The sequence below is a fragment of the Protopterus annectens genome, chromosome 2.part0 (assembly GCF_019279795.1).
Source record: "Protopterus annectens isolate FY-2018-M chromosome 2.part0, PAN1.0, whole genome shotgun sequence".
Classification (NCBI taxonomy): domain Eukaryota; kingdom Metazoa; phylum Chordata; order Ceratodontiformes; family Protopteridae; genus Protopterus; species Protopterus annectens.
In genome coordinates, this window is record NC_056728.1 from 161,633,707 (window position 1) to 161,658,113 (window position 24,407).

Genomic DNA, 24,407 nt, shown 5'->3' on the forward strand with positions numbered 1-24,407 from the left:
TAGGAAATACACCCTGAGGATCACTTCTGTGTCTCTGCTGGACAGTGGCACAGGAAAATAACTTTCTTGGGTGGCGTAAGCTGTGGAACCTTGCTGGCTAGGCTTATGTAGTCCCTTGGGCCGATAGCCTAGTACCTACCTATGAACCTATGAACCTATATTCTTCAACATTGATGGGCAGCCACAGAGGTGCAGTGATTAGCATTGTCGCCTCACAGAAAGAGGTTCCCTGGTTCGATCCTTGGCCCGGGTGCCTTCTGTGCGGAGTCTACATGTCCTCTTTGTGGTCATGTGGGTTTCCTCCAGGTGCTCCGGTTTCCTTCCACATCCCAAAGACATGCTGTAGGTGGATTGGACACTCTAAATTGGCCCTAGGTGTGAGTGAATGTGTGTGTGCCTTCTGTGGAAGGTTGGGTGCCGGACTGGCAACTCAACACTGTAAAACTCCACTGCCAATCATGAACAGATGGGTGATCTGCTGTGGCGACCCTAACCAGGAAAAGCCAAAAGAAGAAGAAGATTCTTCACCATTGATCATATACACAAATAATTCATCCAGTAAATCATTAGACACCACTGCCATCATTTCTACAGCATTTTCAGCACCAGGAACAGCAGCTATGCCATCTTCCTACCAACAACCAGCTCATTGCAACACTTCATATTACAAAAAGAGTAGTCAGTATTCCCCAATGCCCTGAACAAATTTACCCCAGTAGTATAAATACCACCTCAGGCCTCCCCCATTTTAGGGGAACTAACCAAGTTAACAACAGGATAAATAAAATAAAAACATGATGTCTGTGATAAAACAAATGCTGCTCAAGCCACAATCAAAGAATTAGTTTACATATTAGCCTTGTAAATATTACCTTTTAATTAAAATGAAATTCCAGCTGCTAGAACGTGTATTCTGTTTTCTTTATTGGAATGAGACTGTTCATGTTGTGAGATCTATCTCCTCTAGGATCTAAAACATTGCAGTAATTAAAGGTAGGTAAGTCAGGCCACAACTCAATGAGCTGTCTCTTTTGCATTATTTTCTAGTTTCCATCACTTCAACACTTCTGATTATAACTGTAAAAGGAATGTCTTTTGATCTCTGAAAGCTTTGCATCCTCAAGCATAACAATTATACTTGCCCTTTGAATTAGTGATTCCAAAGCAGATGCAAAGCATTGTTTAAATAAGGAGTTAACTTACATTAATCTGTTGTAAAGTTTATATAAAAGAAGCATGAAAAACTGAAAGCATATTAGCTGAGCACAGCACCAAACAAGAAAGCTACTACTAAATATACAAAGATGCTTTTTATTAAGAGTAAAAAGAGTAAAAAATGGAGAGGATGCAAAAAGCTCAAGTAGTAATCAGTAACGCATCATGTTCGAAGTAAGCACGAATTGTACAGCTTAATCTAAGCGGTTTCCAAGGTGTTATGTCACAATCTGCTGAGAATTTATAAATACCAGTTAAAACAGGACAGTAAACAATTAACACTGATTACATTATAGCATTACAGTTCCATTTTTATACAAGTAAAAATATGCTTATTATCTTCATATAGAACCTTCCAGATATGTCTGTTTCACAAGTATGGCAGGTGCAAATGAAACTAAATATTTTGGACTACATTTTACAATTTGATTATCTTGTTGTAGTTGCTATAGTGTTCTTGCAACAAAATAAAATGTTAAACCTTCTTCTAAGAAATGCATAGTAACCCACACTTGAAAAACAGCTTTATTTTGCCCTTTCCCCATATGCTGCTATATGTTTTGGATCTTTAGAAGTTCTTAACACCTAATAGTTACTTCAAAACAAAATCTTGTATGAGTGGATTTGTAGTCACAGATACACTACTCATCATGGTCTGCAAGCTACCAGCAGGAAATATATCATGTACTGCAGAGGAGTTGTATGTAAATGACAACTGTAGATGGTGCCATTCCATTAGCTTCTGCACAGTGCTTCACACATCTACTGCAGACTGTCTTCATAAAGCACAGCTGAAATCTGCAAATGCGTAAGTAAGAGAGCAGTTTGTAGCACCAGGTCTGCACTGAATACTCTAAATCTATGTAGCTAGATGAAGAAACACATGTGTTTTCACAAAATCTTTTAAAATAGTGTTCACATGACACAGTGAGACAAGCCTCTCCCACTATTGGATTTTACAGAGCTGTCAGACAGACACTTTAGATTTAAAACTGATATCATCATTGTTCACTAATGGAAAAGCCTGGAATGAAATCTGTCAAGTGATAACATGCAAGCCGCCCCATTGATACAGTGCTTTAGATTTCAGTCACATGACCCAAACAGCTTGGGCTTGTGAACAGAGGTAAAGTATTGTAAACATAGCCAAAACAGGAAGAACCGTCTATTCACAGAGGTATTGTCTTCTTTCCTAATTCGAAGATAAAAGAAAAGAAGCACTGAATACATACTGTCACCTTACCAGAAAATGGCTGTACATATCTTTAACAAAGCAGTGACTGATACAGGTGGTGACAAATATGTAATGACATAATTGCCTTCCAAATCAGAAATACCCTTTGTACTCCAATTTTGTATTTCTGATTTGGAAGAAAAAGGCTACAAGAATGAAATGTATACATTGTTTGACATTGGGGGTGTACGCAACAGTCCTAGAGTCTATGCAGGATGGAGGGAAATGAAACTCCAGTGGCAGCATATGGAGCTCCAGTGGCAGTGGAAGCAAGAGAACGTCAATGTGTATATGTTAAAACATGCTTGTGTTTATACAGCTACCTGACAGTTAATCAAAATGTCTTCTGCAGCCTCATAAGCCAAGTCTGACGCAGCTCTGTTAGAAATGCTACATCTAAAGAAATCCCAATCCCTCTACACCACATGCTCCAGAAACCTCAACCTCATTACCACAATCAACAGAACATGCAGGAGGGACAGGTTCATAACCCAGAGACTGCCCATGTTAGGGAATAAATTTCCCATACATGTCAAACAGAGCACCTCACTGGCCCTCTTCAAGAGAAATCTTGATGATTGGATGGGAAATAGAAAATTCACCCTGGGGATCACTCCAGTGGCGCTACTCGACAAAGACACTGGGAACTAAGGCTGGGTGGCATGATGCCATGGTAATCCTATAGGCTAGGCTTGTAAAGGCTCCAGTGCCATTAGTTAGTACACACCTATGAACCTATGAACCTAAAAAGACACAGTGAAGAATTTCTCTAAAGCAAACTTCACACTACTCAAGACTGGTGTGGTATCCTTCAAGGCCCCCGAGATAGTGGAAACCACAATCCAAGCTGCGGAAGCCCTTACAAATGCCTTCTACGAACACCTCCAGGACTGCATGGATCAGGCAATCCCTAATAAAACCAAGACTCTTTCCACCAGGGGTAAGCGTCCAGTCTGGTGGACCCCGGCCATAAACAAACTTTACAATAAGAGGAGAAAGCTGTTACATGATAGAGCAAAATCCATAAAAGAGAAGACACCCTTGATCATTATTAGTAAAAAAATACGAGCACTCATAAAATCATCCAAGGCCAACTTTGAGAGACAAATTGCAATAGATTCAAAAGGCAATCATAAGGCCTTCTTCAGCTATGTTAGAAACCTGGGTGGGAATTCCCAGATATGCGCAGAATTAGTCCAAAATGATACAAAAATCACTGAACCCACAGACATTGCCAACATACTGGCAGACAGGTTCAGTGCAAACTTCACCCCCCTCTCCCCCCTAAAAGGAGAGATAACTATCCCAGCGGAGTGTAGCCTCCCAAACATTTCAAATGTGCAGGTGAAAGCTGCTCTCTCTAAAGCTAAAAACACAGCATCAATGGGACCGGATGGTGTCCCCGGCTGTGTGCTACATGAACTCAACGAGGAACTAAACCCACATATAAGGCAGCTGTTTAATCTTAGCCTTACCACAGGATACGTGCCCAAGGAGTGGCATACGGCAACTGTGGTCCCACTCCACAAAGGCGGTGCCTCTACGGACCCTGGTAATTACCGCCCCATAAGCTTAACAAGCCTGGTCTGCAAAGCTATGGAGAGGATCATAATGGAACTCATAAACAAAGACATAGGGGACTTGCAGACATTGGACCCAACCCAGTTTGGCTTTGTCAAGGGCAGATCATGCCTTTTGAACTTGGTCGACTTCTTTGAAACAGTCACCAAGGCCATTGATGAGGGAAAGGCAGTCCATACAGCCTACCTTGACCTTGCAAAAGCTTTCGACACAATACCCCACTCGGGTATTATAGAGAAACTTACCAGCTTAAATGTAATCCCATATGTCACAAGATGGGTTGCAAACTGGCTAAAGGACAGAACCCACAGGGTTAGAGTTGCTGGTGCCATGTCAGACTCCAAGCCGGTCACAAGTGGTGTCCCACAGGGCTCAGTCCTTGGCCCCCTGTTGTTCGGCATCTACTCCTCAGAAGTACAGGCAAACATAGGAGGACTATGGCTGACAAAGTTTGCAGATGACTGCAAACTGGGCGCCATAGTGGAGAGTACATCGGACACAGATATCCTTCAGAGGGGTCTCACGGAAACTGAAAACTGGTGCCAGAGCCATGGCCTGAAGTTAAATGCCAAAAAATGTATAGTCATACCCTTTGGGAAAAACAAGGTAACCCCAAGCTACCATATAGGTGGCAATCCATTAAGCACAGAAGAGGTTATCAGGGACCTGGGGACCTAGGTTGACAGTGGCCTTTCTTTTGACACTCATATTGCTAAAGTGGTTAGAAAGACCTTCTACATTGCCCACCTGATCATGAAGGGATTCACATCCAGATCAAGTGAGGTCATTGTTCTCCTGTACTCTTCACTTATCAGACCAATGATCGAGTACAATGCCCCATTCAGGATGTATCTCACCCGACACCTGCAGCAATTGGAGAGACCCCAAAAGTTCCTCACCAAAAGGATAAAGGGACTCCAAAATCTGTCATATGCTGCCAGACTGAAGAAACTCCAGCTCTATTCAGTCACATACCGCCTGCTCAGAGGTAACCTGTGCCTGACATACAAGGCCATGTCCAACCCGGAATTAATGGACATGCTCCACCTCAAAAAATCCAAATCTACCAGATCCACTAGAGCAAGCGACTTAAACCTTAGCACGGATATAAATAGGACATGCTGGAGGGATAGATTTGTCACCCAGAGACTCCCTATGCTGTGGAATAAAATCCCGGTCCATGTGAGGCAGAGCACCTCGCTGGCTCTGTTCAAGAGAAATCTTGACCGGTGGATGGGAGATCGTAGGTTTACCCCAGGAATCATCTCTGTGTCACTGCTGGACAGAGGCACAACAAACTAATGGGCACAGTATTTTTTAACATAAGGGGTGGCGTAAGCCACAAAACTTTGGGCTAGGCTTATAAATGCCTTAGGGCAGATAGCCTAGTATAAACCTATGAACCTATGAACCTATGTCTAAGCCTATCAATTTCTTTTAAAATAATGTGGTCTCCTAGATGTGTCATAGATCACTATAAAAACACACATAAGTATAATCCATCTGTGGTACAGATACACTCCAGAAATAAGCTGTGAGGTATGATTCGCAAATCTACATGTAGTGACAGCCTGAAACATTAACACAGATTTTATTTTACATTCATTAGAAGAAATCATGGTAATTATAAAGTTTGTGTTAGACAACACAAGGTTAAATGTTTTTGTAAAGCCTGAAAGAAGCAGCCTGTCTAAAAGATAAATCACCAACAAATTTGTTTAATGACTCTCTGCCAATGCTTATATATTTAATCATGAGTTCTGTGTGAAATGACTGTCAATGTATTTTTTTCTCTATTCCTTACAAAACAAAGGAAAAATGATTTACTTCAATGTTGTAGCTTGCTTTATGCTGTTTTATTTCTCTGATACTAATTGGACATCACCTGTATTTATAAACTGACCTGCTCATTTACAATTTCTATTTGCTTTATCTGTATGTAGAGTTTTCAAGCCCTTCTCTGGACCTGTATTTAGCTAACGGCAGTCTCAGCTGTGGACTCGACTGTGTCAGTTAGCTTCATACAATCCTCATGACTGACTTATTAGTGACATAGATTTGAAAGCAGAGTTCTCTGAAATGTCAAAGCAAATTCCCCTCTCATTGAAGTAGCTGGTGAAATTAGTTTGAAATAAGATATCAGTCTGTGCATTTGCAATTACTACAGCAATGTACCTATTACAATAGAGAGTGCTAAAACAACCCATCACTTTATTTAAATCAATGCAAACACCCCAGCATGAAAATAAAATAGCACAAAAAAGGCCAATTCCCTCCCAAACTAAGGCAGCATAACCCTATAATAAGTGGCTACAGTATCATTCCTCCACCATGCATAGACCCAGTTACAAAGACCCTCTAGGACTGCCAGGTATCCCCCCCCCCATGTCAAATACTGTATACATTTCATTCTTACAATGAAGGTAAGAGAGTTTGTGTTTGTAGTAAAAGCACTACCGTCCCCCCTGATACAGCCTCCCATCCTCACCCAGACAGGTCTTTTTATGATAATACTGCACTTGTCTTAAGTAAAAGCACTACCGTCCCCCCTGATACAGCCTCCCACCCTCACCCAGATAGGTCTTTTTATGATAATACTGCACTTGTCCAAAGTAAAAGCACTACCGTCCCCCCTGATACAGCCTCCCACCCTCACCCAGACAGCTCTTTTTATGATAATACTGCACTTGTCCTAAGTAAAAGCACTACCGTCCCCCCTGATACAGCCTCCCACCCTCACCCAGACAGGTCTTTTTATGATAATACTGCACTTGTCCTAAGTAAAAGCACTACCGTCCCCCCGATACAGCCTCCCACCCTCACCCAGACAGCTCTTTTTATGATAATACTGCACTTGTCCTAAGTAAAAGCACTACTGTCCCCCCTGATACAGCCTCCCACCCTCACCCAGACAGGTATTTTTATGATAATACTGCACTTGTCTTAAGTAAAAGCACTACCATCCCCCCTGATACAGCCTGCCACCCTCACCCAGACAGGTCTTTTTATGATAATATTGCACTTGTCCTAAGTAAAAGCACTACCATCCCCCCTGATACAGCCTCCCACCCTCACCCAGACAGCTGTTTTTATGATAATACTGCACTTGTCCTAAGTAAAAGCACTACCGTCCCCCCTGATATAGCCTCCCACCCTCACCCAGACAGGTCTTTTTATGATAATACTGCACTTGTCCTAAGTAAAAGCACTACCGTCCCCCCTGATACAGCCTCCCACCCTCACCCAGACAGGTCTTTTTATGATAATACTGCACTTGTCCTAAGTAAAAGCACTACCGTCCCCCCTGATATAGCCTCCCACCCTCACCCAGACAGGTCTTTTTATGATAATACTGCACTTGCCCTAAGTAAAATCACTACCGTCCCCCCTGATAAAGCCTCCCACCCTCACCCAGACAGGTCTTTTTATGATAATACTGCACTTGTCCTAATTAAAAGCACTACCGTCCCCCCTGATACAGCCTCCCAAGCTCACCCAGACAGGTCTTTTAATGACAATACTGCACTTGTCCTAAGTAAAAGCACTACCGTCCCCCCTGATATAGCCTCCCACCCTCACCCAGACAGGTCTTTTTATGATAATACTGCACTTGTCCTAAGTAAAAGCACTACCGTCCCCCCTGATACAGCCTCCCACCCTCACCCAGACAGGTCTTTTTATGATAATACTGCACTTGTCCTAAGTAAAAGCACTACCATTCCCCCTGATACAGCCTCCCACCCTCACCCAGACAGGTATTTTTATGACAATACTGCACTTGTCCTACTCCTCTACCTTTTAGCATTGGTGAGATTCCTAAAACAAAGAAAATGGTTATTGACCTTAGTATATAAAATGTTCCTTTTCAGATAATGCATTTCCCTGCCCTTCAATATTTACAACTATACACATAGAGTTATTTCTGAAGAATATTTTTCACTTTTCTCTAAAGGGTTTAAATTAGTTCCTGCTAGGATACCAGATATAGCAGAAGTTTTGCTTGATATTCACGTTTACTAGGAAAATAAATTTTCAATTATTGTTTCCTGGTAACAATGCTGATAGTATTGGGCATAAATCTATGGCTTTGAGAAAAAATAGTGTGTTCCATCCTCCCTTACACCCTTTGGTAGCTAGTTTTGAGAATGCGGTTAAACAAGAGTTGTATCAACTTTGGGCTAACAACAAGAAGGTATTTTTTAACCTGAGTTCCAAAGAGAATTACTTTTTTATTTAAAACACGATAGAAGTATTCTTATACTGACCCCAGATAAGGGAGGGGGGATTGTAATTTTTGACAGTGAAGATTGTAAAAACCTTATCCAAGCTACTTTGTTTCAGGACGAAAGCTATTTGCAGGTATCCAAGAATCAGATTAATATTTCTTATCAGCGTATTGATGGGTTTTTGGAAGAATACGTATTAGAACAAAGGATTAGTCAGGAAGTCCGTTCTTTTTTAGTAAATAATTTTCCCAAAGTACCTAGCATGTTTGGCATCCCTAAGATCCACAAAGATGTTTTGTCACCCCCATTCAGGCCTATTGTGGCAGCAGGGGGATCTAAAACACACAATTTGGCAGTGTTTGTGGACCAGATGGTCAAGCATGTAGTTGAGGGTATGCCACATCTTGTTAAAGATTCTTGGGATTTTCTGGGACAGATTAAGCAGGATTTATGGAATCCTGATCTGATTTTTTTGACAATAGATGTGCAAGATTTATTCTCCTGTATTCCTAGGGAGGAAGGCTTAGATTATTTTGAAAAAATGTTGTTTGATCATTCTAGATTATCTTCAGAGCATGTGGAGCTTGTTTGTGAAATTATGGCCTTGATTTTAGATAATAATTATATTTTTTTCGAAGGGCAATACTTCCAACAAATAAAGGGAGTTGCTATGGGGGCAGCCTGTGCCCCTGTGTAAGCAAATATTGTTTTACTAGGGTAGGAGAAGGAATTTATTTTTGAAAGCAGGTTCTACTTGGATATTTTCTTTTACAGTAGGTACCTGGACAATATTTTTATTTTATGGAAGGGTACCAAAGAAAGTATTGCTGGTTTTATTGAATATCCAACAGCACCACTCATTATTTGAAATTTACTTATGAATGTAATGAGAAAGACATCCATTATTTGGATACCACTATTATTAAGGATGTATGTTGTTTCAGATCTAAAGTGTATAGTCCTGCTGGTGAACTTGTTGGTTGATAATACTGCACGTGTCCTAATCCTCTACCTTTTAGCATTGGTGAGCTTCCTAAAACAAAAGAAAACGGTTATTGACCTTAGTATATAAAATGTTCCTTTTCAGATCATGCATTTCCCTACCCTTACTCAACACAGCTGCCATTACAGTGGTAAAAAGATATCCAATTTTTCCTGTATCTGTGATCCTTTCAGCATCACTGAACAGGCTGCTTAGTATCCCCATTATTAAGTAGGAATTTGGGAAAAAACTTAGAAATGAAAAAAATAGTTGTCAGATGTTTGCTTTCATTATTTAAAAAAATGGTCATTTTTTTATAAGTACCCCTTAAGACCTATCTGCAATAGGTCTACCATCCTTTATACACCCTCAAAATGTTTTATCATAAAGAAATGCAAGGCCATATCTTTTCTTTTGGCATTCCAGCTAGAAAATGAATCAGACTATCACTTTTCAATGTATGTGTGAAACTTTTAGCAGGTATGAATCTTGCAGGTGATTTCATAACATTTCCAGCCCATATTTTTGAACTTGTCACATATATAAGTTCTCATGTCACACATTATGGCAGTGATATTACATGATTCAGTCCTAAACGTTGAGTCTTGAGGACATGTACTCCTCTTTATTGACATAATTATGCAAAAGACCCTACAAGCCTCATGATACCACTGAAGAAGATAAGCTTTGTGAAAGTTTGGCCCCACATTCATTTGATGATAGGCTATTAAAAAAGAGCTATGACCCATTGCTTAATGTAATGAATATTTCTTTTTAACTTTACTAAGGTTGAATGTTACTTATGTATTATCGCAACCAGATTTTCGTGGCTTATAACACTTTTAACACTTTTTGCGTGTTATTTCATGTCCTTACTAAGGAAGACTAACTTGGGATTGCATTCAGAAAGAAAAACTATTGCACAATTCTTCTTCCTGTTTAGCATGAATTACACACGCATGGTTCAATTCTCAAGGCTGCTCTCTCACTGTCAAAAGGAGTAGCTAAAACACTGAATGCATTAACGTCTGAAGTCAGGAGAGAAACTGGGATGGGAATTGAAAGGGTAAAGCTGACATTTCATAGTTACTGCCTGGTCTACAAATGTTTTAATTCCTTCATAATGTTTGTATATTTAGTAAGGTTCACATATGTTTGTATATTTACAGTTCATGCAGAAATGAGATAGCAGCACACATGCTGGCAGTGAAGTACATGTGATGTTAATAAAACCCAGTCAATAACAGATAATGCATTAACGTCTGAACTCACGGATCAAATTTCAAGGGGAATTGGAAGGGTAAAGCTCACTTTGGGTAGTAAGTGTGCATTGTAAAAGTGGTGTAGTTCCTTGATAATGTTTGTATTTTTGGTAAGGTTCACATATATGTTAATGCACAAATGAGATAGCTCCATACATGCTGGCAGGTAAGTGCATGCAGCCACAGTGACACTTAACGTTTTCCATTGGTATTGATAACCCTTCTTAAAACAACCTTCACTGTGAATGAAAAGACAATTCCTGACATTTCTACAACGCTAACAGTCAGATTTCAACATCGAGAAGCAAGTGGTATTACGGCAAAGATCTGGTTGTGATAATACGTAAGTACCATTTGAATTTACCCTGTCCAGGTTTGTGACATGCTTACCTGTATGCCATGCACTCCTAGCTACCTCTCTGCAGTTCTGCCTCTTCCTCATAAACAGGTTTACATGTAAGATATGAAATCAGTGCTTAAAATAATCTTCTTGGAAAGTGGTGTGCAATAACCTTGGTTCACAGGTTCATAGTTTGGTTGCCAAGCTTATAATCTACAGCCTTTAGGAAGCTTGATTACTGTAACTTGATACTGATATTTTGAAATTTCCATGTACATACCAGAATTATTTTTGAAAGAAGTTAATGATCAATTTCTGATAGTAGCTTATCCCATAATCTTGAAAGGTGGTGTGTAATGGATGTTTGTTTTTAGTGTTAGATTCCCTGATCTTGTGTAGACCCTGTTCTGCAATTTTAACATTTTTGCTAATAAGTGTCTAAGCCCGCATTGTTCAGTGACAAATACTCAAAATGGGAATGACTAAAGAAAATATTAACTTAAGTCAGGAAATAACGTCTCCTCTTGGTGAACATGAACAGCAGTGCATAATCCTGGGCATGTCTCAGAAAGGAAGAGATAGTGGACTAGGTATTGATAGATCCAGGTTAAGGTAATCTGGAATAAATGAAGTTTGGAACAGACAGATTTGTCACTGGACATCTTTAGTGGGGAGGGGAGGGTGTTGTTGGGTGGTTAAGGGAAGGGAGGTAGGTAGGATGGGTAGATTATGTAAGTTAGAAGGGGAGTATGCAAGAAAAGGTTAAGTAGTTTGAAAGAGGAAGGGAGGAAGTGAGGTAAGGAGAGGGGAGGGTCTTTAGACTTTTGAGGTGGGGAATTGCCTGCTGAGATCCACATTTTGGTGTAATTTTGTTGCCCACCTGTCCCTTCCCTTTTTTTTTTTCCATTTGTTTATTATTTGTTATTTTGTTATAATTGTGGGGTTGGGGATGTGGGGTGTTGCGATTGGGTGAAGAAGAGGGACAGGCTTACCCCTCTTCTGTTCCCCCTCTGGTGGATAATTTGTGGAAGGACTTTGAAGTATGGGAAGAGTGTATTGTGGATGCTGCTTGGACTTGGTGGTTTAGTTGGAAAGGAGGTGTTGGGATGAAGATGAATGGTGGAATGCTGCCTTGAAAGCGTGAGGATAAGTGAGCAGATGGGGGATGCTGCTTATTTCAAAGGTGAGTGGTGGTACGCTGCCCCTATGGATGGTCATTTAATGTTTTCACTGTTCAATGAAAGGAAGTTATGTTTAATAAAATTGATGCATTTATTATTATGTTCAAGCAATAAAGGTCATCAAAAGTCTTTTGGTGTTTGCTTGTTTTATTAAAGTGGAACATGACAAATGTTTTACAGATTAAATTAAATTAAAATGGGAATCATGTGTCTTTGACATTAGTCACAACCAACAGGAGCTTTCTCCTAAACAGGCCCAAGTTATACTAATCTTAATAAGCGTTACAAAGGCTAATGTTGCTAAAGAATGAGCAAAGCATCAACTCTGTATGGAGCAATGTCCAAAGCACACTAAAGCTTATTAAGAAGAGTTCGGTAATCACTGAAAAGGGAAGGATGCGCAAACTCTTCACGCCTTACACTGGAACTTAACAGTTTAGCTCCCTGGTTTTACCTTTGCACACTGCTCAGTTGTAATATAAATTGTACACACAAAAGGACTCATCCATATTCATCCTGGACTTGAAATTAGTGTTGTTTATTTTATTTTTTTTAAGTTATGTGTTTTTAATTTTATTTCTTATTTATTGTTAATATTTTCAGTAAAATATATAATTAAAGATGATCAGATAAGAAGCCTGATGTACTTTCCTATTAATATTTTCTTATGCTTTCAGACATTACACGTTGGCAATTTTCACTCAGTTCAATAACTTCCTCACCACCACTGCAATCCTTTTTAGTGGCACAATTTTGTCCACGTCTTCTTATTTACTGTTCACTTCTTCATCCCTTTATTATTTATTACAGATAACCTGTTTTTTATAAAATAGCCAGTCTTATGATAGTTCAGAAGTAGAAAATAAACTTATTCCTGAATTATTTATAACTGTAAATTTAATTTTGCAAATGCCCTTCTAAAACCTTTTTCTAATTTTTAATGAGTCAAGCAAAGAATTTCATGACAATACTGCTATTTTTCATTTTCATCCAAATTTGATTTTGTACAGCTGCTGTAAAACAAATGTATGCAAAATCATCGTTCAGGACTGAACAACACTGAGACACCATTTAAAAGGTTATGATATACTCCTTTAAGAATAGCTTCCCAATGGTGTAGTCTCAGTAGTTTGATTTTTGATAAAGTTATGATGACTCCACTTTTGATTTGACAAAAGCTCTTTTGTAAACTTTAGTTTTCTTAAGATTTTGAGACAAGATCTATGTATTATCTGAGCTCCCAACTCACAAGCACTCTACATTTCCACTCTCTCTGGTTGTATTAGATCAAACCGCTCTGTTGGATATATGATTCATTGTCTTAGTACTTTAATGTATACAAAATTACAAATAACTATTTCATAAATGCAGTAAATCATTTGGCGTGGGTATGGTGCAAATATTTCCATATTCCCAGGAGATGTATGAGAATTATCCCTGAGGTCCTACCTCATTGTTACCTCACATCTGTATTAATACTATATTTTGCATTTGTTTGTTTAGAAAATACCTAATACAGGTATGCTGATGTGTTTATTCTGTTGCTTGTTTGGGTGGGGAAGATACTGCCTTCAGAAGAGACACTGCTGACAAAATATGACATGTAAATCCTGAGAATGAGGATGTACATGTGACATTACAGCACCACAGATACTGTACTGAAGGAACTATGTGATGGAATGAGTGTGAGTACCTATGACCATGTCATTCATAACATAAATCATAAAGAAAGATGTAGTCATGACTTCTTGGGACCTCAGTAAGTTTAGGACCAAAAGAGTGTCTGTTATCAATGGGGACAAGCCAGACAGAGAACAAAGTTCTACTATGTCATTATGGTAACAGCATTTACTGATATCATCTCCATAAGTAGCTAATGCTTCCTCTTCAGGTAAGAAATGCTGTAATTATATATAGCATATCATCACTGTTACATGTCATTTTTTATATATATGAAATGAGTAGTGTTTCTGCATATTTAAAGGAGGCATTGCATTTGTTATACAGCATTATAGCATATTTCAAACACAAACATTTCCGATACTTAAAATAATGCAGGATTTCTATATAACTGAAAATGTTCCAGTAGTTGTTTTAACTGTATAAAACTCATTTAGGCATTATTAGCATGCATTTCTTTTTTAAACAAGCTGATTTCAGTGCTGAAATGTGACTGTTGTTTAAATGCATTGCTGCTTTGCACCACCCAGGCCTGTAATGCTGGCAAACATCCTGTTTTGTATCATGACATGTGAATACTGCAACTGGCCTAGCCCCTCTGCTATAAAAACATGCATAAAGACACACACAACATTCAATACAGAGCATAATTGCTGTTTTAATTTTTGTTCTTTTTCTTGCTTCTAGCTTACTTATGTTATAAAGTACAATATGCTTCTCAACTTACTTAACTCAAGAATTGCAGACAGACTTTAAATATTGCACTTAAATTCTTAGACGGTAGCTAGAACAACAGGGAATGAATTAGCAAACATCCAGAAGGATTTATTCGTCTGGAACTCAAATGTTTACCACTATTTAAATACAGCAAGCTTCAACAATTTGCTAGAAAACAAATTTCATGAGGAACAGCCCAAAATTATGAGGAAAAATCATGGACACTTGTGAGTGAGAGTCCATCATCTGCAAGTCAATATTTAGGTTTGATAACTACTTACCTTATGAAGGGAAAAAATAAATTGTACAAAACTGCCTATTGGTATTCAAAGACATGCATGCTAGTTAGGCAGTCCAATTAGCATGCCCACAGTAAATAAAGCATATGCTAATAGAAAGTTGTCTGGCTGTCGAACAATTCAGTGGCTAGTACTTTCTATTGAAATATACTCTGTAATGGTATCTGGCTTGTTTGCTCAAAGCTGCAGTGAGTTAGGCCTTCTGTCCTTCCTCTACTGTTTTCCAAATACCTGTTGAGAGACTACAAATGATAAGTGCTTATTTTCAACTCTTTTCTGCACTTTCTGATTAACTAAAACAATATTTGCTGTATATCTGTTTGAACTGTGCAACTGTATTTTATCGCGCTTTTAGATTGTCTGCTAATTGAATTCCTCTTACAACTGTAATTACTGTTCATCTGCTTATATTGTTCATTTTACTTGTTTGCTGTACTTGAAAAAAAACTAGCATATACTAGCTTCAGGTTTTTGCTGAATCTAGTACTGTTTATGACCTTTGGAGCTTGTAAAATAGTTAATCTTTTGTCTGGAGAGGCCTCCCACCCTGTACTCTCATGGCAGCAAGGTACAGTTTGGACTGATCTAGCTAGATATACTGTTGAAGAGCTCTGTTTAGGGTGTTTTGATTGGATAATTTGTATGACTGTTTCCTGTATTTTTCTGCTTTATAAAGCCTGTATTTGAACCAGTTTATGCTTGTTTGCTCAAAGATGCAGTGAGTTAGGCCTTCTGTCCTTCCTCTACTGTTTTCCAAATACCTGCTGAGTGACTACAGATGATAAGTGCATATTTTCAATGGTTTCCTCACTTTCTGATTAACTAAAACAATATTTGCTGCATATCTGTTTGTTTAAACTGTGCAACTATATTTTACCGTGTTTTTAGATTGTCTAATTAAATTCCTTTTCTGAATCTAGTGCTATTTGTGATATTCAGAGCTTGTAAAACAGTTAATCTTTTGGCTGGAGTGGCCATCCTGCACCCTTGTGGCAGGAAGGTACAGTCTGGACTGATCTAGACAGAGTTACTGTTGCAGGGCTCTGTGTAGGGTGTTTTAACTGGATAATTTGAACTTTGTCTACTTCCTGTTTTTCCACTTTAAAAAACTTGTGTTTTAACTGGCTTGTGCTTGTTCATGCTTGTTTGATCATCGCGCAGTATCGCACACTACTGCACACAGGGATTGCCAGTTACAGATGCCTGCTCTTTAGCCTCCCAAATATTACCTAACCAGAGTTTTTTGTGCCTAAACCTACTAATGACTTCCCCCTGCTGTATTCCCTCTTCAGCTGTTATAGTCAGACCACGATTATTCCAAAGACCATGAGCTGTCAGTTTCCCTCCTTTTCTCCTACCATTCTGGTTTGCATGGATCTACTGATGCAATGTAGCAACTGTCTCATGTACCGTGACAACCCCCTACTTCTAAATCATTCCTCTACTATTTGTGAGAGATGCACCTACATTATGAATCTGGAATCACAGCTCTCTTCTGCAGTAGACAGCGATACAGAGAGAGTTGTCAGCCCACCTACCATAACTCCTACTCATGACACACAGCATACACATAGACCAACATATACAGAGGTACTCACAACAATTTTACCTAAGCACCAAAGATCTCCAGAACACATACATACTAAGCCAACCATAACACCCAAAACACACAGTACACATAATGACACAAGCAAAGGTGTCTCACCATCAAAGCCCATAAGGCAACGCCCATCCACTCCAAATATCTTAGTCATAGGAGACTCTGTAGTGATACACAGATGTCCCCCTCACCAAACTGAACACAGAGAAAGTCACAGTCAATTGTCTTTCTGGTGCTAGGATTCATCAGATCATGCAGGCACTCAAGTCTCTCAATAACAAGTACCATTATGATTTGGTCATAGTACATGTTGGTGTGAACAACTTGAGATGTACTTTCCTGGACTACATGAAGAGAGACATGACTGAGCTCTCTAATTATGTGTCACAGACAGGTATGTCCCTAGCCTTGAGCAGTATGTTATCCTCAACTAAGATGACCATAATATAAACAGAAAATCATTGACTGCAATAATTGGCTTAGTTTTTGGTGTCATTCTAAGGGGGTCCAATTTCTGTCAGCCTGGGATGACATGATCAACAGACCTCAATGTTTTGCCAGATATAGTCTTCATCTGTCACCCCTGGGATGTTGGCTACTGGCAAAGGCTCTTGCCACCCCATATTGCCTTTTTCACTCAATGACACAAGGATAAAATTTCTGACCTAAAAATTTCAAGAAACAACCTCAAGGTTATGCTGATAAATTCTAGGAGTCTTAGCATAAAACTGCACTGACTGTAAGCAGTCCTCACCTTGGAAGACACTGACATCTGTGCAGTCATGGAGACCTGGTTCAAGTCTGCGGATCACCCCAGCCATACTGGATTACACCTCCTACCACACCATTCAGACAATGAACAGAAGGCATGAAAACTAAAGGAGCCGGGTGTATCAATATTCGTTAAAGTTAAATACACCTCCAGATTGGTTAAACAGCATGATTCCCTGGAGACACTTCAGTTACAACTAACTGTTAGTAGGGCACCTATTCAAGTCGTTGCCAGCTACAGTATCCCTTCCATGAATCAGGACACCCCCTCTGCCTGCTTGGATCTACTGGAATCCATCAAGACACATCTGAAGACCATGGTTCTGGGTGATTTTAATTACCCATCCATTGATGAGGTAAAATACTCATGCTCAAACTCACTTGCCCAAAGGTTCCTTGAGTTCATTAATTTTAATGCTCAGATCAGCTCATGGACACCCCAACAAGGGGTGCCAACATCCTGGATCTGGTGCTTACCAATATGGAGGACCACTGTATCACCCTCACTGTGAGGACTTCCCTCATCAGATCTAACCAAAAATCAGTCTCATTCAATGTAACTATCACACCTGCACCCCCAACAGCAGCAATTAAACTAAAAATCTTCACAAAAGCATATTATATCCTTCTAAGGGATGGTATAAATAGCTACACTACACCTCCCCTCTCAGATTGAATTGGCAACCACACTGAGTCCTACACCAGTGCTTTTTACAAGCACCTGTATAACTGCATTGAAATGGCGTACCTGATAGGACCACAACAAGTTCTTCAAGGAAGTGTAAACCTGCCTGCTGGACAATTGCCATTAACAGGCTTTACAATAAGTGGAAGAAATTGTCCAAATGTAAGAGGGAGCATGCCATACACTGGAAACACTCCCTCCTCAGCTTAAACAAGCAAATAAGACTTTTTGTGAAGTACTCCAAAGAAAACTATGAATCCAAATTAGCGTCCTCAACTAAGGACAGCCATAGTTACATCTGTAGCCTAAAAGGTAAGACCCAGATTTGTGCCAAAATGGTAGTTAATGATACCACATACACTGAGCCTGTAGACATAGCAAACCTGTTAGCAGACAGGTTCTGTGAAAACTTCACTCCCCTGTCCCCACCACACATACCCCATGGCATTCCTTCCACCTGTCTCCCACCTTGTATCTCTAGAGAGCAGGTCATATACGCTATCTCTAGGGCCAAAAATACAGAATCTATGGGACCTGATAACATCCCAGGCTGCATCCTACATGGGCTCCAGCAAAACCTAACAAAGCCATTGAGTACTCTTTGCAATCATAGTCTAAGCACCGCCTTTCTCCCAGCTGAATGAAAAACAGCCATTGTTATTCCCTTGCATGGAAGTAGTGCTTCCACTGACCTCGGAAACAATAGACTTATTTAGCCTGGCTAGCCTTATATGCAAGTCCATGGAGTGAATCATTATGGACCTTATCAACAAAGATATAGGTAATCTCCAAACACTTGATCCTACTCAGTCTGGATTTATCAAAGGGAAATCATGCCCGGTAAACCTGGTGGACTTCTTCGAGACCGTCACCAGAGCCCTGGACAAGGGGAAAACTGTGCATACAGCCTACCTAGACTTGGCCAAAGCTTTTGACACTATTCCCCACTCAGTCATCATTGAAAAACTCATCCAGTTAGGTATCAACCCTTATATCATTAGGTGGGTCGCTAAACGACTCACTGATAGAATGCATACAGTCAAAACAAGGTAATCTACCTCCAACAGCAGACTTATAACCAGTGGTGTTCCTTGGGGATCAGTTCTTGGACCTCTACTGTTCAGAATCTATTTCTCCAAAGTACATGCAATAACTAAAGGTCTGTGGCTGATGAAGTTTGATGATGCCTGCAAATTGGGAGCAGTCATAGAATCCAAAAACAATGTCAACATCCTACAATAGAGTCTTATGCAAACAAATAATAGGTGCCAAAGTCCCTGTATTAAACTGAATACAAAAACATGTATTATCATCTCCTTCAGTAAGAATGATATTCCTGCTAACTACCACATCAGTAGAAACACCCGAACCATGCACTGAGTGGTGACAGACCTAGGAACACAGGATGACATCAACCTTTCCTTTGATCACCATGTCTCCACAGTGGTAAGAAGGGCATTTTATATTGCTCATCTCATTAGTAAAGGCATTACCTCCAGAAAAAAAGACGTTATGACCTCCCTGTACTCTTCCCCATCAGGCCAATAATTGAGTACAACTCCCCTTTTAGGGAGAACCTGCAGCAACTGGAAAGACCACAAAGGCTCCTCACAAGGAGAATTCAAGATCTTGACCTTCTGTCCTGTGTGGATCAGCTCTAATCACTGTCACTTTACTCCATTTTACACAGACTACTCAGAGGCGACCTCTGCCTTGTGTATAAGGCAATCTCTGATTCTGCTTTATTGGAAATGCTTCATACCCATAAGTCCAATGGCTCATGGGTTACTTGCCATAAAGACCTTAATCTGGTATGTGACATTAATAGAACCTGCTGGAAGGACAGGTTTGTCTCCTAGAGATTACCACACCTGTGGAACAGACTCACAGTTCATGTAAAGCAGAGCACCTCTTTGGGCATCTTCAAGTGCAATCTGGATGATAGGATGAATAACCATAAATTCACCCTGGGGGGTTCCACCTGTGTCTCTCTTGGACAGGGGCAATGAGTGCTGATCAGGGAAACAAGGGAACAACTTGGCTATGATTGCAAGGGCCCTAGGCCATTAGCCTAGTAACTTCCTATGATCCTATGATTTTAGATTTTACAAAGGCACAGCTAAATACAAGAAAATGACAGAGATGTTCTATAAAACTGGGAAAGTTATGGTTATCATCAGTACTGTGGGTTACCATTCCTGACAACTGTCCACAGCTTTGCAGAACATAGGTAATTTTCTTTATATTCAGTGGGATTTCTGCAAGTCACTAATGTCGACATGATGCACACTCCCCACGGGAAGAAACCAATTAAGTTCCTTCCTCTGTGCTGTTAAATGGAGAATTCAAACACTTAACAAAATGTTCATAATACATTAAAAAAAAACATTTTTAAAAGAAAGTTTTAGTTATGCCCAAATTTCTGGAGAAATACTCAACAATGTGCTGAGTTGGCTGTAGATAAACTTGGACTCAGCCAGGAGAAATAGCAAACCTTCTTGCCAATAAATTCAGCTCAAATTTCACCCCATCATCACCTCTGGTCACTCCCCATGAAATACCCCCTACCATTCCTTTGCCTGTTATCACAAAAGAACAGGTCATCACTGCACTCTCTAAAGCTAGAAACATAGCATCAATAAACTTTGATGGGAATCATGGGGTGTCTGTTAAATAGCTTGAAACATAACCTAATGGACCCACATGGCTGTCTATTTAACCACAGTCTCCAAATGGATTTGTCCCAGTAGACTGGAGGACAGCAACAGTCATCCCCTGCACAAAGGGGAACCATCAACAGACCAAGGAAACTACCGACCCATAAGTCTGACTAGCCTTATATGTAAAGCTATGGAAGGATAATCATGGAACCGATTAACAATGACAGGACTCTAGATCCAACTCACTTCAGCTTCATCAAGGGTAGGTCCTGTCTGCTCAATCTGATGGACTTCTTTGAGAAGGTAAGCAAGACAATGGATGAGGGTAAAATGAGTGCATACTGCCTACCTTGACCTGGCCAAGGCATTTGACACATTATCCCACTTGGGTATTATAGATAAACTGATAAATTTGAGCATAAACCTCTATTTCTCCAGATGGATAGCTTAATGGCTCATGGATAGGACACATGTTATTAGAGTGGGGGAATCCACATCCAGCAAGAGGCCAGTCACCAGTAGACTACCATGAGTCTCGGTGCTGGGTCTCCTACTGTTTGAGATATACTTCTCAGATGTCAAGGCAAATGGAGATGGCCTTTGGCTGATAATGTTTGCTGATGACTGCAAGTTGGTGGCAATTGGTGAATCCCCAAACAATGTTGATATCCTTCTGAAAGGAATGACACAGACTAATGACTGGTGTCAGAGTCATGCCCTCAAAGTAAATGTAAAGAAATGCATAATAATATCCTTTGGGAAATCAAATACCCCTACAAATTACAACATTGATAGCACTACCATGTGTCCACAGTGGTGAGGAAATCCTTCTGTGAGTGGGACTCAGCTTTTAAAGGCATGGCACCCAGATCTATGAATGTCATAATACCACTGTACTCAGCTCTCATCAGAACAATAGTCGAGTACAATGCACCCTTTAGCATGAACCTCGCCAGGCACTTGCAACAAATGGAGTGTCCTCAGAAGTTTATTACCAAAAAAATACAGGGTATAAACAACATGTCCTATACAGACTGATTAAAAGCCCTATTACTGTATTCAGTTTCCTACAGATTACTGAGGGATGATCTTTGCCTGACCTACAAGGCAGTCTCTGACCCAACCCTGCTGGAAATGTAGCATATTCATAAAACTAACTGCATGAGAGTTACCCACTCCAAGAATCTAAACCTAATCTCTGACATGAATAGCTCATGCTGAAAAAATGGATATGTGTCCCAGAGATTGCCCCTCCTGTGGAATAAGCTTCCTATTCATGTGTAGCATAACCCTACCCTGACCATCTTCAATTCCAATCTGGATCAATGGATGAGAAACTGCAAATTCACACCTGGGGTGGCATCCATGTCCCTTATGGGTGAAGCAGTCAGCTGCAAAAATTGTCAAAGCCCGACTTGATGTGCCTTGTTATCTTTCCACTAGGGATAGAAAATTGGATAAAACTGAGATAAACTTGGCTAGGCTTGTAAGGGCTCTTGAGTCATTGGCCTAGTTATCTTCTATGAACCTAAAGAAAGAAAAAGGTCATGCGTTTCCAAGCTAGGAATGTCTCTACAATCAGCACCATGGCATACTTCACAACCTCTAAATCTAAAAAAAAAAAATTTCAGTTTTTCTCACAAGACATCTGCAACAGCTGGAAAGGCCACATAAATACCTCACTAAAAGAATGACAGGCTTAAAGCAGATGCCCTATGCTGACCGTCTAAAAAAACTCTAACTATACTCTGTGGCATATTGTCTACTCAGAGGCGATCTCTGCTTAATATACAAGGCCATGTCAAACCCTGAGTTGTTGGACATGCTCCACTTAAACAAATCCCAATACCACAGAGCCACATGCTCCAGGGATCTAAACCTTGTCATCACAATGAACAAAACATGCTAGAGGGATAGGTTCCTGACCCAGAGACTCCCCATACTCTGGAATAGACTGCCCATACATGTCAAGCAGAGCACCTTCATGGCCCTCTTCAAAAGGAACCTTGAAGATTGGATGGAAGATAGGAAATTCACCCCGGGGATCACGTCAGTCACCCTGCTAGACAAGGGTCCAGGGAAGTAAATATTGTGGGAAGAAATATCCAAGGAATTGTTATGGCTAGGCTTGTATAGACCCTAGGGCCAATAGCCTAGTAACAACCTATGAACTTATTATTTAGTGACTTCATTCCTCAATGACTTGCCAGAAAAACACATTTTATAAAAGAATGCACCACAAAATAAATAAATAAATCTACACTGGTAGTTGTGGAGGCAGACACAGCAAATTAATATGGAGCCAGTCACATGTTTGATATATATATATATATATATATATATATATATATATATATATATATATATATATATATACACACACACACACACACACACACACACACACACACACACACACACACACCTACACCTACAGAGCATGTGCAGTACATATTTTGGATGCTCCAGACTACTAGAAGTTGATAGAAAAGCACTAAAGTCATTTTATACAATGGCATTATTTATAATGTTTTTTACTTAATGTCATTGTATGATATCAAAAATCCACTTGCCCTTGTGATCAGCTCATATCAGTTATTGGTAAATACTGCAATACCCACACCCAGTCATTGGTTATTGCTAAATTATGCAACCCATAGTGCAGACAGTGCTTGCAATATGCTGGTATGCTAATCACTCTCTTGGATGGTGTGGTCACAATCTGATTGTCAGTACCATAAGAGTTGGGGAAATGTCATTTAGTGATAAAGTCATATCCAGTGGCATACATTAAGCACATGTGGCTGGATTTCAAATTTCAAGAGAGAAAACTTCCTTCTCATAGTGTATCTGTAATGTGGAACAAGAGACCATTGACACCACCTTTATAATATCCGCCACCTTATAAGGTTAATATTTGTTCCATAACACAGTGTGTCTCACTTCAATGCTGTGCATCCTGGTCTTTCTTTTGTTATCTGTACAAACCTTCATTTTGTCTTTCTAGTAACTCTCTTTCAGTTAAGAGACTTCTAAAATCTATTTTGCATCAAGTTACAAAGTCAGCATAACTTGGCTATATTAGCATAATGCTTGTTAAAATCAAACTGTGTAAAACTTATTGCATGTTCAGTTTTCTCACAAAATAATATTAAGTTTTATTTAGTATAACAGCTGATCTTAAAAAAACAAAGTGGAAGAATCATAAAGTTACAAATGTAGACCATTACTGTTTTCATCTACATTAATGACAGGCTTCATCAGAAGCACCAAAAAGGAGATTAATACTGCTATGTCACTCTTCGGTGTTTTTATTTTATTTTATCAGCTTTATTTTCACAGTGAGTTTGCCATTGTTTTATACCTAGACCATTGACTAACAAAGTGGTACGATATATAAGTGTCGGTATTGCAAAATGTAAAGATAGAGAATATTACATCTGCTCGACCACAGCTGCTCAAATTCTACTGACTTGCAGACAGGGACTTGAACAGTTGTTACCCAGACCACTCAGCTGCCCAAACAGGTGCTCAAACTCGAACGTAACTTCAGACATGCAACTGCCGTAATGGTTGGATATAATAAAGGTCTTGCTGTGGAACAGGTAAATGAGGAAAGGAAACAGGGAGGAGGACTTTAGGTTTAGGGCGGGGGGTTTGGTTAATAGAAGGGATTGGAAGGTTAGGGTTAGGGAACAGGAGTTTAGCTTCAGTCAGTGATCAGGAGTTATTGTAAGGTTAGGGAGGGGTGCCTGATTTTAAGTTAGGGAGCAATTGGGACTTAGCGTAAAGTTAGGGTTAGGGAGGACAGAAGAGTATTTTAGATTTAGGGAGTGATCAGGTGTTAACATGCGGTTAGGTAGAAGAGAGGAGGGGGATTTTAGGTTTAGGGAATGATATGAGGTTAGGTTAAGGGAAGAGAGGGGCATTTTAGCTTTATGGACAGATTGGGAGTTTAGGTTTAAGAAATGGGT